A 15,556-nucleotide genomic window follows, 5' to 3' on the forward strand; every position below is an offset into this window, starting at 1 on the left:
GGCCTTCTCATAAAGCAGGAGGAGCCTCTCTCAATCTCCTTAACTCTTCCCTTCCAAAGTTGACCGAATTCTTAGTCTGCAAGTGCTTCCGCATACTTGCAGTTCCACACCAGTACTCTTAATTGGGGACTTCTCTTGGAAGCCATCTTGCATATCTGGCAAGTAACAAACCAAAGCGGAGTTCAAGTGGTGAATTCTGTTGGCCACAGTAATTACACAAGGTAAGCAGAGCGGTCTAGATATTCAATACTTCCAATGAAAAGCATTATACATAAAAGAGCTTATTTACAAACTCCTTGCGCCACTTTTGCGTCAATTTCAGCATGAGAAAAGTAACACAAAAGTGGCACAAGAGTTTTGTAAATAAGCCCTAAAAAATATTGTCCTGCATAATGACTTCATCTCCCACCTAACTCTGTCTCATCTGTGAATCATTTTAAAGACCTGTTCATCTGTAATATAAATATGACGCACTAGGCACTTCTATACAGTCACCGTTTGAATGCAAGCCTATCAGATAAGTGAAATCTATCAGGTACACTGCACACATTAAACAAATAGACAATATCGTCAAGTGTTACTTTGACTTGTAATGTGCAACCTCATTTAGTCACATCAATCGAATTTTAAACACTAATTTTCTTTTTTGTTTTGCAGATTAACTACACTACTTCTATTGGAGTCCATATTATATGTTGTTTGTTATATTGTTTTTGTTAAAGTTATGGTTCTAGTTATTTATTGTATTGTTATCATTTAGTTATACTTGTTTTTGTGGGGGTAGCAGTCCACAATAGAAATTATATTTATAATTTGAAGCATAATTCTGAGGCTAGCTCTTCACCAGATCTTTACCAGAGTGTATAACTACAACTTACGGTTTCAATTCAAACAAATAAAAAGTACAACGCAATTAGCAACATAGTGTGGGGAACTTATAACCTCTGTGCTCCGTAAGTGTTCCATGAACTGTTACTATAGTAACAGGCAGAAAGCCTTTTGGGAGGAGGGTTAAAAGTTACTGGCTGCACAGAAACCGTTATATTTACCCTGGATCCTCTACATGACAGAAAGGAAAACAAAGTAAAACAAAACACTGTGTACCAGATTTACAACCCCCTTCCACCACTTTCGCATCTAACCCCCATACAAAATTACAAGTCTGTGCGCCTCAACAACCCCCCTCAAGCTCCGGGAATCACCACCCCCGGGAATTTGTGTATTACGGGAGGCAGACTGTATGGCCTTCTGCCTGGTGCCCTCGAGGGCCCCGGAAAGTACTGCGATCGGCTCCTGCAGTATCCCTGGTTGCCTAGCCCCACTATTCTACTGTTTGCTTTGACAGAGCGGGACTCTCACGACTCCCGCCCTCCCACAGCAAACATAGTTTGCATTTTGAAAGACAGAGCAGTGAAATCTATTCTCACTTTCAAAATCCAAAGCAGATTGCATTTCCATATACAAATTAGCATCTACCCATGCAAAAAAGCAATACTGGCTCCCGAAGAACGCAAAAGTTCATCACACAATGTTGCTAAAAAAACAGCAAGTGTGCTCAACTTCTCAATATACTACCTTATCCTACGTAATGGTATTTTCAATCACGTTCTGATAACCAATAAGAATCATGCTTTTAAAAAGCAAAAACATGCACCCTAGTTTTCTGTGTGGAATGGTGTCAAACATCCAATCATTTCTTTTCTGTTTTAATTTCACTTTTCCCCCAAACTCCCTTTGTCTATTCTAAGATATGCCAAAGGCAGAAATAGAACTACTCCAATCTATTTTGTCTACAGTTTGAGAAAGCTAGGAAAAAATGTGAATACATCTGTTTCTACTTTCCTCCGAGACTATAGAATGGTGTCCATATACCACAAAAATCTGTGTTTCAATATGCATGGCATCTATAGGAGAGATGCTTTATATTTTACAGATGAAGGGAACAGAGTCTTTTTCATGAACTTTAGACTCTGCATTGGTACTTACTTGTAAGTACTAAAATCTCTCAATAAACACAAGGGCTCTTTTTAGAGCCACCCAACATCTCTACACATACGCTTGATGTATACCTAAAAAATACATGCTTCTTTTTTTTGGCCGGCAAAATGCGCGGATCCCAAGCGCATCCTGTGACTTTTAAAAAAAAAGAAAAATACTATCTTACTTTTTTGGCCCTACGGGTCCTTATGTGACCCCCTGAGTAGGCCTAGGGGGTCAGGTTATGTCTACCCTGCCCCCTTTTCACATTTTACACCCATATTTCACTGACTTCCTCAGCCTCGCTTCTACCGAGGCACAAAATGGCTGCCAACAGTTCCTGATTTCGAATGTTTACAACCGCTTAACAGACAATTAGAATTGAGCACGTGATCGGGACGTTGCGCTTATCCTACGAGTCCAATCCTCGCACTATCCGCGGAACCTCCGCGCCCATAGATATATAAATGAATTTTACCGTAACTTTCAAAGAAACTACTAAACAGATTGACACCAAATATGCGAAAGGCACAAGTTGGAACTGAGACCTACCTCTCTGCCAAATTTGGTGTAATTCCGTTCAGCCGTTCGCGCTGTAGCCTTGGCTAAAGGTCCTATGGGAAATTGTATGGGGAAAACACGTTTTGGGACCCCCTTTTTTCTCGGCCCGCTTCACCAATCACCCCCAAACGTTCAGGTAAGGAGCAGAACTGAGCTGGCCAAACGTTTGCAAAATTTCAAGAAGATTCACTAATCGAAGCCAAAGTTATTGCCAATAGAATGTTGCGGATTTCCAATGAATAATAGGTCCTAACTATAACTACCTACTGGCGACCGCCAGTAGGTAATATATATATATATATATATATATATTTATATATATACATTACCTACTGGCGGTCGCCAGTAGGTATATATAGTTAGGATTTTTTCTCTATGGGATCTATGTCTAATAACTTTGGCGTTTGTGGACGGAATTGGCTGAAATTTTCAGGAAAATGGAACATTTTGTTTCTGAGCAGCCCCTGAAAAGTTGGGGGGGTTTCGTCAAGGGGGGGCCGAGAAAAAAGGGGGGTCCCAAAACGTGTTTTTAACATTGAGTTTTCCATAGGGCGGTTGGCCTCACTTTTAGCCCGAACGGCTGAATGGATTTGCACGAAACTTGGCAAAATTGTAGGGACTGGTAGCCCGATGTGCCTTTGCTAGGTCTCAATATATGTGCTCCAGTGGATTTTGAGAAATTAACGTTCAAAAAAAGATATATATCTGTAACAGCGGACCAGGCAGCGCTCCAGTTCGCGTACTTTTCGCGTTACGGAGATTTGTGAAGCGAAGCTGATTGGTTCTCCGGCATCTGTAAACATTCCAAACAGTCCGTAGCGGCCACCATCTTGTCTCTCGGTAGGATCGAGAGACAAGGGGAGGCCAAAGCGAAGGGGCAAATGACCATAAGGGGGCATAGTAGATCCTCCCTGACCCCCTAGGTTTGATGTGGAGGTTTTAAAAGGGCCCCGCGGGGCAAAAAATAATAAAATAATAATAATCGAACGGCTGAATGGATTTGCACGAAACTTGGCAAAATTGTAGGGACTGGTAGCCCGATGTGCCTTTGCTACGTCTCAATATATGTGCTCCAGTGGATTTTGAGAAATTAACGTTCAAAAAAAGATATATATCTGTAACAGCGCTCCGCTTTTCGCATTACGGAGCTTTGCGAAGCTGATTGGTTCTCCGGCGTCTGTAAACATTCCAAACAGTCCGTAGCGGCCGCCATCTTGTCTCTCGGTAGGATCGAGAGACAAGAGGAGGCCAAAGCGAAGGGGCAAATGACCATAAGGGGGCATAGTAGATCCTCCCTGACCCCCTAGGTTTGATGTGGAGGCTTTAAAAGGGCCCAGCAGGGCAAAAAAAATAATAATTTTTTTTAGTTTTTTTGCGTGGGGAGCGTCCGGTTCGCGAACCGGGAAGCGTTCTGGGGAGCGTACTTTGTTGAAAATTGGTGAAAAAAGTTAGAGTAAAATAATAATTGTGAGTGATCAGATGTAGGGTAGCTCTGAGAAGAGCTTTTGGGTTTATGGTACATTTAGGTACTTATAAGTAGGTACCAATGCACATTTTTAAATTCAGAATGAAAATTCTGTTGCCCTCATCTGAGAAGTGAACTCCATCTCCTCTGTAGATATCTTGCATGTAGTAACGCAAGTTATAGTTGTACAAGGAGCCCATTCCATGGTCTCTCATGTAAGCTGAAACAGATTTGTTTACATGCTTCCTCGACTTCTCAATTTGTGGACAAAATTGGTTCGACCACCTCCATTTCTGTCTTTGGCATATATTTGAATATACCAAGGCAGTCTGAGGAAAAAGTGCCATCAATTGCTCAAAGGTGTCCTTTAAAAGCATTTCCAGACCTACCCCAGTCAAAGTGCCCAAATCATTACCTCCACAGTGCACAATTAACAGGTCAGGTTTTGGCAAATGCATAAAGGTTTTCACCAATGGTATCAATTGGTGACATTTTAATCCTCTGTGGCCAAACCACTTAATTTCCACATCTTGTAAATTGAGGTTAGGTAAATTCCTGTTCTCAGCGTACCTCTGAGCCCAATAGATGTAACTATGTCCAACAATCCAGACAGAAAACATGGTGAGAGAAGGTTCTCCTGCAGTCAGATGAAGTGTGGCAATGAAATGGCAGTTGAAAAAATAAGAGTGTAAAATGAAAAAAACTGTGGAGTTTCTGTGTTAATGAAGCAGTAAGAGTGATTGGTGGATTTTGATTACTGAAAACAGAAAGTTAGGGTGCATGGATGAGTTCTTTGAAAGATGTATTTTGAGTGGTGAAGAAAAAATCATTAAATGAAAGAATGCACTGGATATGCAGGTGCACTGAGAGTTCAGAGTTCAATTGCAACATTGTTGTGTGAACTTGCAAACACCAGAGGTCTTCCAAGAGGTGGTTGCTATGCAAAAAAAGCAGAGAGGGCAGAGGGGGGGAAGGGTTTTAATTTGAAAAAAAGTGAGGGAAGAGTTTTGATTGGGTGACATGAGAGATATGTGTGAAGAATTACAGCATTTCTGTGCTTTTGATAGCTGCAGACTCTGGAGTGCATACCTTTTGCTCTGCTGAAGACAAATTGGTGTGTTTCTGAGACTGTTTTGAAACTCAAAGTATTTGCTTAGGTGAGAAAAGATTTCTTTAATTTAGATACAGAATAGTGTGCTTTAAGGAGAAAATTATGAAGAAAGTTGTGTTTTTCAAATGTTGCTTTGTGTCAAGTGTTTTACAAATAGATTTTGTTTCTTTGAGAAATTGTAATTGGAGAAAATGTGAAATATTAGTACTGACAGGGTTTTTATGTGCATAGGAGCTGTGGAGTGTTTTCAAATTATGACTTGTAAAACGTTTTTGAGGAAAAGGAATGGTTTTAATATTTATGACAAGGACATAATGGTGTATGCTTCTTTATAAGGCAATTGAGTGTCTCTGATGTTATTTTTTCCATTTTAATGTAAGACCTTTCCCTGTGGAGCAAATTGCTTGTAAATATGCTCCCACCTGTGCATGGCAAATTTAGATTTTGAATGTTTGCGTTACATAGCCGTGTTAAAAGTGACCCAAGCATGCTGCAAAGGCAATCAAAAAACGCTTTCATGTGTCTTAAGGACATTTTAAGTCATTTCCCCATGTGGAGTGTTTTTAAATTATGACTTGAAAATCGTTTTTGGGGAAAAGGAATGCTTTTAAAATTTATGACAAGGACATAATGGTGTATGCTTCTTTATAAGGCATTTCAATGTCTCTGAAGTTATTTTTCCAATATTAAATTAAAAGACCTTTCCCCGTGGAGCAAATTCCTTGTAAATATGCTCCCACCTGTGCATGGTAAATTTAAATTTTGACTGTTTGAGTTACATAGCCATGTTAAAAGTGACCCAAAAAAGTTGCAAAGGCTTTAAAAAAACACTTTCATGTGTCTTGAGGACATTTTAAGTCATTTCCCCGTGGGCAGTGTTTTCAAATTATGAGTTGAAAATCGTTTTTGAGGTAAAGGAATGTTTTTAAAATTTATGTGCGCCATATGCCTCCAAATTTCTTTTTCAGGGGTGCAGCAGGGTGTTCTTGAGAGACCCCTGCACCCTCGAAAAAATTCCAAATTTGCGATGAGCTAATTGCTAATCGCAAATTGCACCTTCATTCCTATGGGTCTCCTGCTCCATGGAAATGAATGGGTAATTTGCAATTAGCAATTTGCTCATCGCAAATTAGGAATGGTAAAGAATCGCTATTTATTCCTTAAAGTTCGCTATTTAGGAAATGCAAAAAACTTTGATGATACATATGGCGGTTCATCTCTAACAAGATAAGAAGCTTAGGGATAGATTTATGATGACTGGCGCATCACCAGGGATGTGCCAGTCATCCTGCGTCGCTGTTCCGACACCCATGGTGTGCTGCATTTACAATGCGGCGCACCATGGGGCAAAAACACCACAGATGCGTGACGCATCTGTGCCGTAAAGGTGGCGCATTGCTGGAGTTGTATCGCAAGTGTGATGAAGCTCCAGCAAGGCTCAGGGGTGCCCCTGTCGTAGGGTTTCTGTTCTCACACAGAACTAAGCACAGAGGATTGGAACCTCGGCAAATTAGGGTGCCCCAAAACTGACCTTAGTACCCAAAAAACCCCTAACAAGCTAGGTACAGTGTCACATTGGATATAACAAACTCCCAATCTTTAGACAATTCAGAACATGAACTTACAGTACCTCAGGATACGTGGAACTCATGAACACTCGGTCGTTATATATTCATTACAAACGAGAACATGGAGTTAAGAAGAACACATGTGCATTTGAAATGTTTATTTACTAATGCCGTCTTCTCAGGCGTAGTATCTTAGATAATACAAGTACACATATTATCAGTAGCAAAATTACCAGCATAGTTACTAGTACATAAAAAGCGAATGGTGACAGTATGTTAACATGCTGTAAATGAATAAGAGTTAGCAACACTTATATTTCACCCTCCCTAATACACATATTATATTATTTGTTAAGAAGGTCTCTTTGGGTTGGTTTAGGGCGGGCCCATACCTTAGTGTCCTAGATTTGAAGGAATCACATCAGCATACACCAGCTCTCTCTTCATGTGAACCGCATCAAGTGTTGTGTATGTGTGTTCGGCAAAGCAATATAAAACGCGCCTCATGCCCAGAATTGGCAGAAGCTGCACTTATGTTATGACTATGAAGTCGTGGAGATCAGACCTCATAACAATTCTGTATCGTGTTGTTCTTGAAACTTCAGCACTCGCTGTACAGATATAGTTTAACAAGCAAAGCAGATAGTAGAGCAATAACATATTATTCTCATGTAAACCACGATGAACTACTAGGTTGAAAGCTAAAGCAACAACTAAGTGTCGTGTGCAGAAGTTGCAAAAAAGGAAAAATGGCGTTTAAACCGGTAATGAGCCCATGCTCACTTAACACGGTGTAAAGATATCCAGGATCTACATGACACCCCCCCATGATCCGGAAACAAACTGAATAAGATAATAGAAGTGCCATCTCATGAGAGCAGATTGCAACTTTATATGTGCACGGTCCACAAGGTAAAACATTAAAAACTAGCAAAATTTAATGCTAAAAAAAAATAAAACAGCCAACTACTTTATCGAGGCTTAAGCCAATAGGCAAGCTAAATAATAAAAACTTGACAAATAAGTCAATGAATTGTCAATGAAATGCTAGTACTCAGCATATCAAACATGAAAAAGGTCTATGACATAACTGTGTATGCAAAATAAGCTGCAACAGCCTCCAATAGGAAGTCACCGTCTTCATCCGAAAACAGTTCAGCCATCCAACTTAAAAGCGGAAAAGAACATACGTGCTCTCCCAGCACCGGATCCTCTATCACCATCAGAGGACAGCTCGGTGGGTTTTCAAGAAAGCTCTGTTCCAAGAAAGACTGTGTTGCCACCAGTAAATTCCAGGGACCAATTAGTCCATGCATCAATGCCACAGCCATAATCCTTTCGCCAGGACAAACCAAGTCGTGAGTAATGATAGGACTCATCAGCTGATTAAAGTCGACGTCAGGAGAAACCGGTCCGCAGAGACACAAATCAATGGCCCAATCGAAATCACAGGTCAGGCAGTGAAATACAGGCTGGACACAGGTGAAGTAGGAGAATCGAAAAGATAATCCATATGCCGTGCTTAATATCGCCAACGGCATTGTGCCATAATATTCAAGCATGCGATTGCGGAACAGCGTCAGCAGCTGCAGGGCGGGACCTTGCACAGGAAGGACATCCATATTTAAAAATGTAAAAAAGCACAAGAGCGTCCGCTGCTAATGCAAGTAAAACTGGGAATCCACCAAACAAAGTGGAAAAAATAGAATGAAAGAAAGCAGGGATGACTCCAAAGATTTTCTCAAATGAAGTCACGAGACCACTGCTAACAACTTTAAAAAAATGTGCCAGGTCCTTTGTGGAGGACGCGTTAAAGATAGTCCGAACCATCTCGGTGAAATGCAAAGGCGAATCAGTATTTAAAAGGGCCTGCACCTCTGTACGGGTGTTCGCTATGTGAAGCACGAAAGTTTCACGGGCCGAACTCAAGGCCACCTCTCTCTGAGACAAAAGAGCCCTTATTCTTGCCATGCCGTTGAAATCTGCACCCAAGGTTGGTATTTGTGGCCAGATTGAAAACTCCCTATGTTCATGTGTGGGAGGAAATAGAACATTTCTGCAGCAAATAACCCGTTCACTTACTGTTACGATAAAAGGAATACTTGTAATTAACCCACAACAATCTTCATTATTGAGCATCAAATAACTACCATTTTCCAACAACTTGAACGTGGGGATGATAGCAGGAACTGGCGTGCCTTGCAACACGCAAGCCATATTTGGTCGGTCTTTGTTGTATGAACCGTGTAACTGTATGTGCCTACACATTAGTGAATGATCTGGCGTCTCAGTGCATTCCTCTCCATTCAGATAAACTTCTTGGTCATCTTTGAAACATCTGTATGTGTATGGAAGCGACCAGACCTCATGAAGAAAACCACTACCTAAAGGTTCATAACGACCTATTGGTACATATTTCATACAATTTGAAAACTTATATAAAGCAAAAGGCAGCGTTATTAAACCGTGGATAAGGCACGTTGCAGCATTGGCCTCTGCCACTGAAAAAGGCAAAGATTCTAACCTTTCAATATGTAACATTGAAAAGGAAGCATCCCGCATTGACAGCAAGCGTTGTTTGTTAGTCAAATTGAATGGGGCAAATAAAGAAGAAACGTTCATGTATCCCCAGGGAACTTTACCATTTTTCAGAGTTTGAAGGGTCCAAGCAAATTGCAAGAATCTGAACTACGTTGCCAAAGCAGCCAACCTTTTGGATTTATACTGGAAATGTTAAAGGAAGAATTACGGAGTAGGGCCTGTAAATCACTAATGGACAACCGAGTAAAATTACTCCAACCATCATATTCCTCTAACTCCGGGATAGTAGGGGTGTTTAATTTTTTAGAAGTAGCCAATCCAAAGCATGTGGTCTGGGAAATTGTTTCATTCAGAAACAACATATGATTCGGGATGAGACATGCACGGTGCAAAGCCTCAGTGCCTTGTACCTGCCAGGTTTGTGAACCCCAAACTGATGTAGATCCTGGATATCTTTACACCGTGTTAAGTTAGCATGGGCTCATTACCGGTTTAAACGCCATTTTTCCTTTTTTGCAACTTCTGCACACGACACTTAGTTGTTGCTTTAGCTTTCAGCCTACGTGCGTCAAGACGTATGCCTGCTTCAACCAGGCGCAGGGTTTTGACGCAGCTTTGTCCTATCTGATTGTAAATGCGGCACACCATGGGTGGCAGAGCAGCGGTGCACGTTAACTGGTGCATTCCTGGGGATGTGCTAGTTAACATCAATCTGCCCCTTTACATTTAAGTATGTGCAGGGGACACAGAGTCGGTGAGGCTTATCCAAGGTTAAGAAGAGATGAGTCCTGTTCACTGAAAAACTGGACATAGGCTTCACCTCCTCAGCATCGCTGGACATGGCTAAATAATAGCTGCAAAATGTTACTCTTGTTAAACAATTTTACTATTATAATCTCTGAGATTTGTCTCTTACTCTGCAACATCTCATTGTTGTTATCTTTCTTTAAAGATAAAGACAACATCAACATGAGCGACAATCAGCAATCAGTTGATTTCGACCTCATCATTGAACTCGTAATTGAAACATCAGTGGATGTTGATCCCTTGGATTATTTAAATCCTGAGGATGAAGAAGAACGTGATGAGGATGCAGATTTGTCAGAATTGTATGACATAGGATGGGAAGCTGACGTGCTTGAGCCTACGGAACTATAAACATTTATTTAAAAAATTTATAACAAATAAAAAGTAAAAATGTAAACCGTTTAATTTAAAAATAAAGACACCTTCAAAAACAGTTTATGTGTAGTGTCTTCAATAAAATATTAAAATATGCTCATAAAATTAGATCAGATTCACATATAAAACAGCACAGGTAAAATGAATATAAATTCCATTTCTTTTCTGCTATTTCTGTAATCTAAATTTGCCAAGCACTAAAAAATCTTCTATGTAAAAATGTTAAGTAGTGTGTTAAGTTTTTGATGACTGTTATTGATTTACTGTTGGGTAATAGTGGTTAATAAAATTTTTTATTATATTTTACCACAGATTCAACTGCAGATCTTTTGAAGATTTCAGCATGCCAACCAAAGAAAGACTGAGAAAGGCTGCAAAACGTCAAAGACAGCAGGTCAATGAAAAAAAGCAGCAGTCCTCTAACAAAAATATTTGTCAAGTCACCAAGAAAGCACCGGGTAAGAGTACAAAAACATTCATAAGAAATATCTGTAGTAAAAAAAATATTACTACAGAAAATGTTTCAGTCCAGAAAAGGAGAAGCAATTCAAACGGAAAGGAAAGGCCAATGAAAAATGTTACTGCTAGAGCAAGAGATAACTCTGTGCATGATAGTAGAAGGAAACAACAGTTTAGGGACATTCGTAAATGAATGTTCCGCAACAGGATAATTGGCAATTTGTTAAAAAATATTAAGAAAGGTGAACAGAAAGTGGTTTTTTATAAGAGAAAAAAAATAGTTGAGAAAGTCATTGATCAGGCATTTGAAATTAAACGTAAGTTATTTATTTTGATAATCAATAGAATTAGGAAGGTAAACAAGGCAATTTATGATTTCAAAAGAAATAGTAGATGGAAGAGAATAGTTAATCGTAGTAATTTTTGTGAAGTTTTTTCTGGAGAATGGATGCATAGTTCAAGCTCTGAGGCATTTTTTAATGAGGAGAGTTATTTCCAGGATAATGATTTGGTGCATGCAGTTGACACCAGTGGTCGAGCTTATGAAGTGAAAGATGGTTGTCCAGTTGAAAAAGAAAAACTTGTGACAACAGAGATAGAAGAGGTGTTAGGTAATGAGGTTTTAGGAAGACGTCCTAAGGGTCCTGTGTACACCTGGAAGTGTAGTAGTATTTGCAGTGTATGACAGGATTCCATCAATTTGCTTTGTGATTTTATACGGTCATTTAATAAGAAAAGTTTGAAGCAGAAAATGAAGTTGTTGCAAGAATTAGATCCTTGCAGAGTGAGAGAAGTGACAGGTTTGCATGGGCATTCACTGGCTTGTCTTTCCAGGAGAGTATGCCAGAGTGTTTTTCATCATTTCAGTATGCTAGCAGTGCATCATAATAAAGTGAGGAAATTACTTAGAATGTTGTATTATGCTAAGAGTCCAGCAATTATGCTTAAACAATTATGCGCTGTTCTTTTGCATGGTTCTGAAATAGATGTGAAGGATATATGTGAAGAAATTGAGTTTTGTTACTTTGGAAGTAAAGAGGAGAATGTTGAAATTGACCAAGAAGAAGAGAGTAATGTGGAAGATAGTGTACAGGTTTCCAGTACAGATAATTTCCAGAGGGAAATTGCAACGTTTGAGGTGAAATCAAGTGAGAGGCCAAATTTCACTTGTGTGTGTTGTCGACGCACTTATTATAAGAATCAGACTAAGTTAGTGGATTTATATGCAAAAAGTGAAAGGGAAAATAATAGTGAATGGAAGGATTTTACAACATACTTGATGGTAGAAAATTGTTTTGATTTGGGATTGGATCAACGTGTGTGTACTTATTGTTGTAACAAATTAAATCAAAACCAGATGCCTGCTAGAGCAGTTCATAATAATCTGGAATTGGTTGAGATTCCTTCTGAATTGAAGGATTTAAATACTTATGAATCTATTTTGATTCAAAGTATCCATCCCTTTCAGGCTATTGTAAGAATGGAGCCAAAGACAGGGAAATTGCCTCCATAAGATTTACAGAGAGGATTAAAGGGAAGAGTTGTTTATTTGCCTCTAGATTTGAAGAAAAACATTAACACAATTGGAGTAGAAAAAGTGGAAGAGGAACCTCTGGTTATCTTAGTTAATGGGGTTCCGACAAAGAATAAGAAAATATGGCAAGATTTAGTGGATGCTAGGAAAGTCAAAAAGGCAACATTGTATTTGAAAAAAAATAATAAATACTATAAAAATGTATATGTTGCAGAAGAGGAAGTAAGTGAGGAAGAGGATAGCGATTTGTGTGCTGGTCAAATTGAGAAAGTAGAACCCTGTACTAGTGAAGAAATATATGAACATTATAGTGTTCATCCTTTGCATTCCAAGGAAGTCATGGGGAATGCTATTGAGTTGTTTCAAATGAAACAAGCCAAAGGGAGTCCCATTAGTGTTTGGGAGGAAAGTTTGGAAGCTCGGTGTTTCCCACAGCTTTTTCCAACAGGTCAGGGAGGAAGATATGATGAACGACCTCATCAAATTCCTGCTTCTGAATACCGGACTTTGCGATTGTATGCAGGAGATGCTAGGTTTCGACAATGCATTCCCTATTTGTTTCATCTCCTGTTTGAAAGCGATCTGTCTGGACTGTCATATGCAGTGAACCACATCTTGAAAAGTGGTATACACATGCAAAACATGTCGGCAAGTGACTTTATGGATAAAGTCAATGTCCAAGACAGTATTTTGGATTCTCACCTGATTAATCTCATGGCGTGTCAGCGTGGTACTAATGAGTACTGGTACCGTCGTCATGGTGATTTAAAATGTATGCTGAGGAACTTAGGAACTCCCACATGGTTCCTCACTCTGAGCTGTGCCGAGTATGGCTGGGAAGACTTACTTGAATTTCTACGAGAGGCAAATGCAAACATCGAAAACATCGAATTCAAGACACCCGGAGAACTGTGCTCTTTGGATCCAGTCAATGTATGCAGGTACTTCAATCATAGATTTGAAGCTATGATGTCTTTCATCATGAATAAGAAGAATCCACCTCTTGGAGAGGTGTTGGATTTCTTCTGGAGAAAGGAGTACCAAGCAAGAGGTGCTCCTCATATACATATGCTGCTGTGGATCAAGGATGCACCTCAATTTGGAACGGATCCAGAAGAGTCAGTGATGAGTTTCATACAACAGTATTCTACGTGTGCTGTTCCAAACGCAAAGGAGAAGAAAAGCCTAAGAGAAAAAGTTCTACGTTTCCAAAGCCATCGATGTGGAAAGTACTGTAGTCGTAAATTCCGAAACAAGGACAAGTTCTACACCAAATGTCGTTTCGGCTTTCCACGACCGGTGATTTCTAAAGGAAGAGTAAACAGTTTGATGTCTTCGCTGCGACATAATGTGATGAAGAAATCACCTAAAAACACATACAATTTGAAGAGGAACGAAGAGTCCAAGTACATCAACGACTACAACCCGGTGATTTTGTCCATGTGGAATGCTAACATGGATATACAGTTTGTGGCTGATAACTGTATGGCTGTAGCTCGGTATGTGACATCTTACATCACCAAAAAAGAGAAGACAGAATTGAAGGATATGTGGGAGGACATTTCACATGAAAAGAGCCTCAGCAAGAAGTTGTACAGTTTCAGTCTGAAGATGATGTCGCATCGAGAAATCGGAGCTTACGAATGCTCTGACCGGTTGTCTTCAGCAAGTCTCTATGCCAAGTCCAGGAGTATCGTTTGCGCGAGTCTTGGTCTTGCTGCAACGCGTAATCGAGTTCTGAAACCTGTGCGGAAAATTGAGTATTTGGCGGAAAAGGAGCCAAACAGTACCGACATTTTGAAGACCAACATGTTGGATACATATTATCCAAATCGAAGCAAACACCTCGACAATGTTTGTCTGTATGAGGTTCTTCAAAATTACATATTCAAGAGGAACATCAAAGAAGATACTGAGAAAGGAGTGTATGCTGTAATAGGAAGTGAGGGATGTCTGGTCAAGCAAAGAAAATGCCACTTGGTAAACCATCGAAAATTGAGTGGCGAATCTCCTGAAAAAAAGGAGTTTTTCTATTTAGCACTTTTGCAACTTTTCAAGCCTTGGCGTGCAGAAGAGGAACTGCTTGGAGATTTCCTCTGTTACGAAGACTCTTTCAATGCTGCCAAGGAGACCATACAATGTCCTGCTTTTCCCAAATATGTAGAAATGTTGAATGCGGAAATTGAGCAGGAAGCAACGATTGCAGCCGAGATTGCCAGAGACAGTTCTCAGGACAGTCAGAGTTCTGCTTCATTGAGTCAGGATCCACTAGGAGGACCTGTTATCGAAAATGAAGCTGCCACTGCTATGAATGAAGTGGAAAGAGCCATGGCACATGCTCAGGAGGATGCGGTTAACTTAGAAGAGTTGGAAAGACAACTCAACGTTGAGCAGAGGAAAATATATGACGAAGTTACCATGCAAATTGATCATGGATTAAGTCATGAGAAGAAAGAGTGTTCATGTACGTCGTTGAAGCCTGTCCGACTGTACGTGAGTGGAGAAGCGGGAACTGGAAAAAGTTTCCTTATTAAAGCAATTTCATGCTATTTGCAGGAAAGGACAGAGTCATCGCTGTCTTGTGTTGTCACCGCTCCAACTGGACTGGCAGCACATAACATTAAAGGGATTACTTTACATCGTTTACTGATGCTGCCAGTGGAGCATGACAACAGATTACAATATCACAAGCTATCTGGAGATGCTTGTTTTGAAGTTTCAAGAATCTTGAGGAAAATGAAACTTCTTATCATTGACGAAGTAAGCATGGTTTCCAATGTCATGCTTGCGTTTGTGCATTTGAGAATGCAAGAAGTTCTCAAAACAGAGTATGATGTGTTATTTGGTGGCAAACACATCATTGTTTTCGGAGATCTTCTGCAGCTGACACCAGTGAAAGGGCAACCTGTGTTCAAAATGCTCACGCATGAAGATACCAGGAAGTGCCTAGGGAGCATTGGCAACGTCAATATATGGTTAAACTTCAATTATGCTGAACTGCATGAAAATATGCGTCAGGCGAAGGATGAAGTTTACAAGAGTATTCTACAAGATGTTAGAATTGGAAAAGTGACCGAGCATGGGAAAGAAGCTTTACATGCACGATTACTGTCAAATTTATATCCAGAACAAGATGTTGTGCCTGAGAATATTTTTCA

The sequence above is a fragment of the Lissotriton helveticus genome, chromosome 2_1, assembly GCF_964261635.1.
Source record: "Lissotriton helveticus chromosome 2_1, aLisHel1.1, whole genome shotgun sequence".
In the NCBI taxonomy this organism is placed as follows: Eukaryota; Metazoa; Chordata; class Amphibia; order Caudata; family Salamandridae; genus Lissotriton; species Lissotriton helveticus.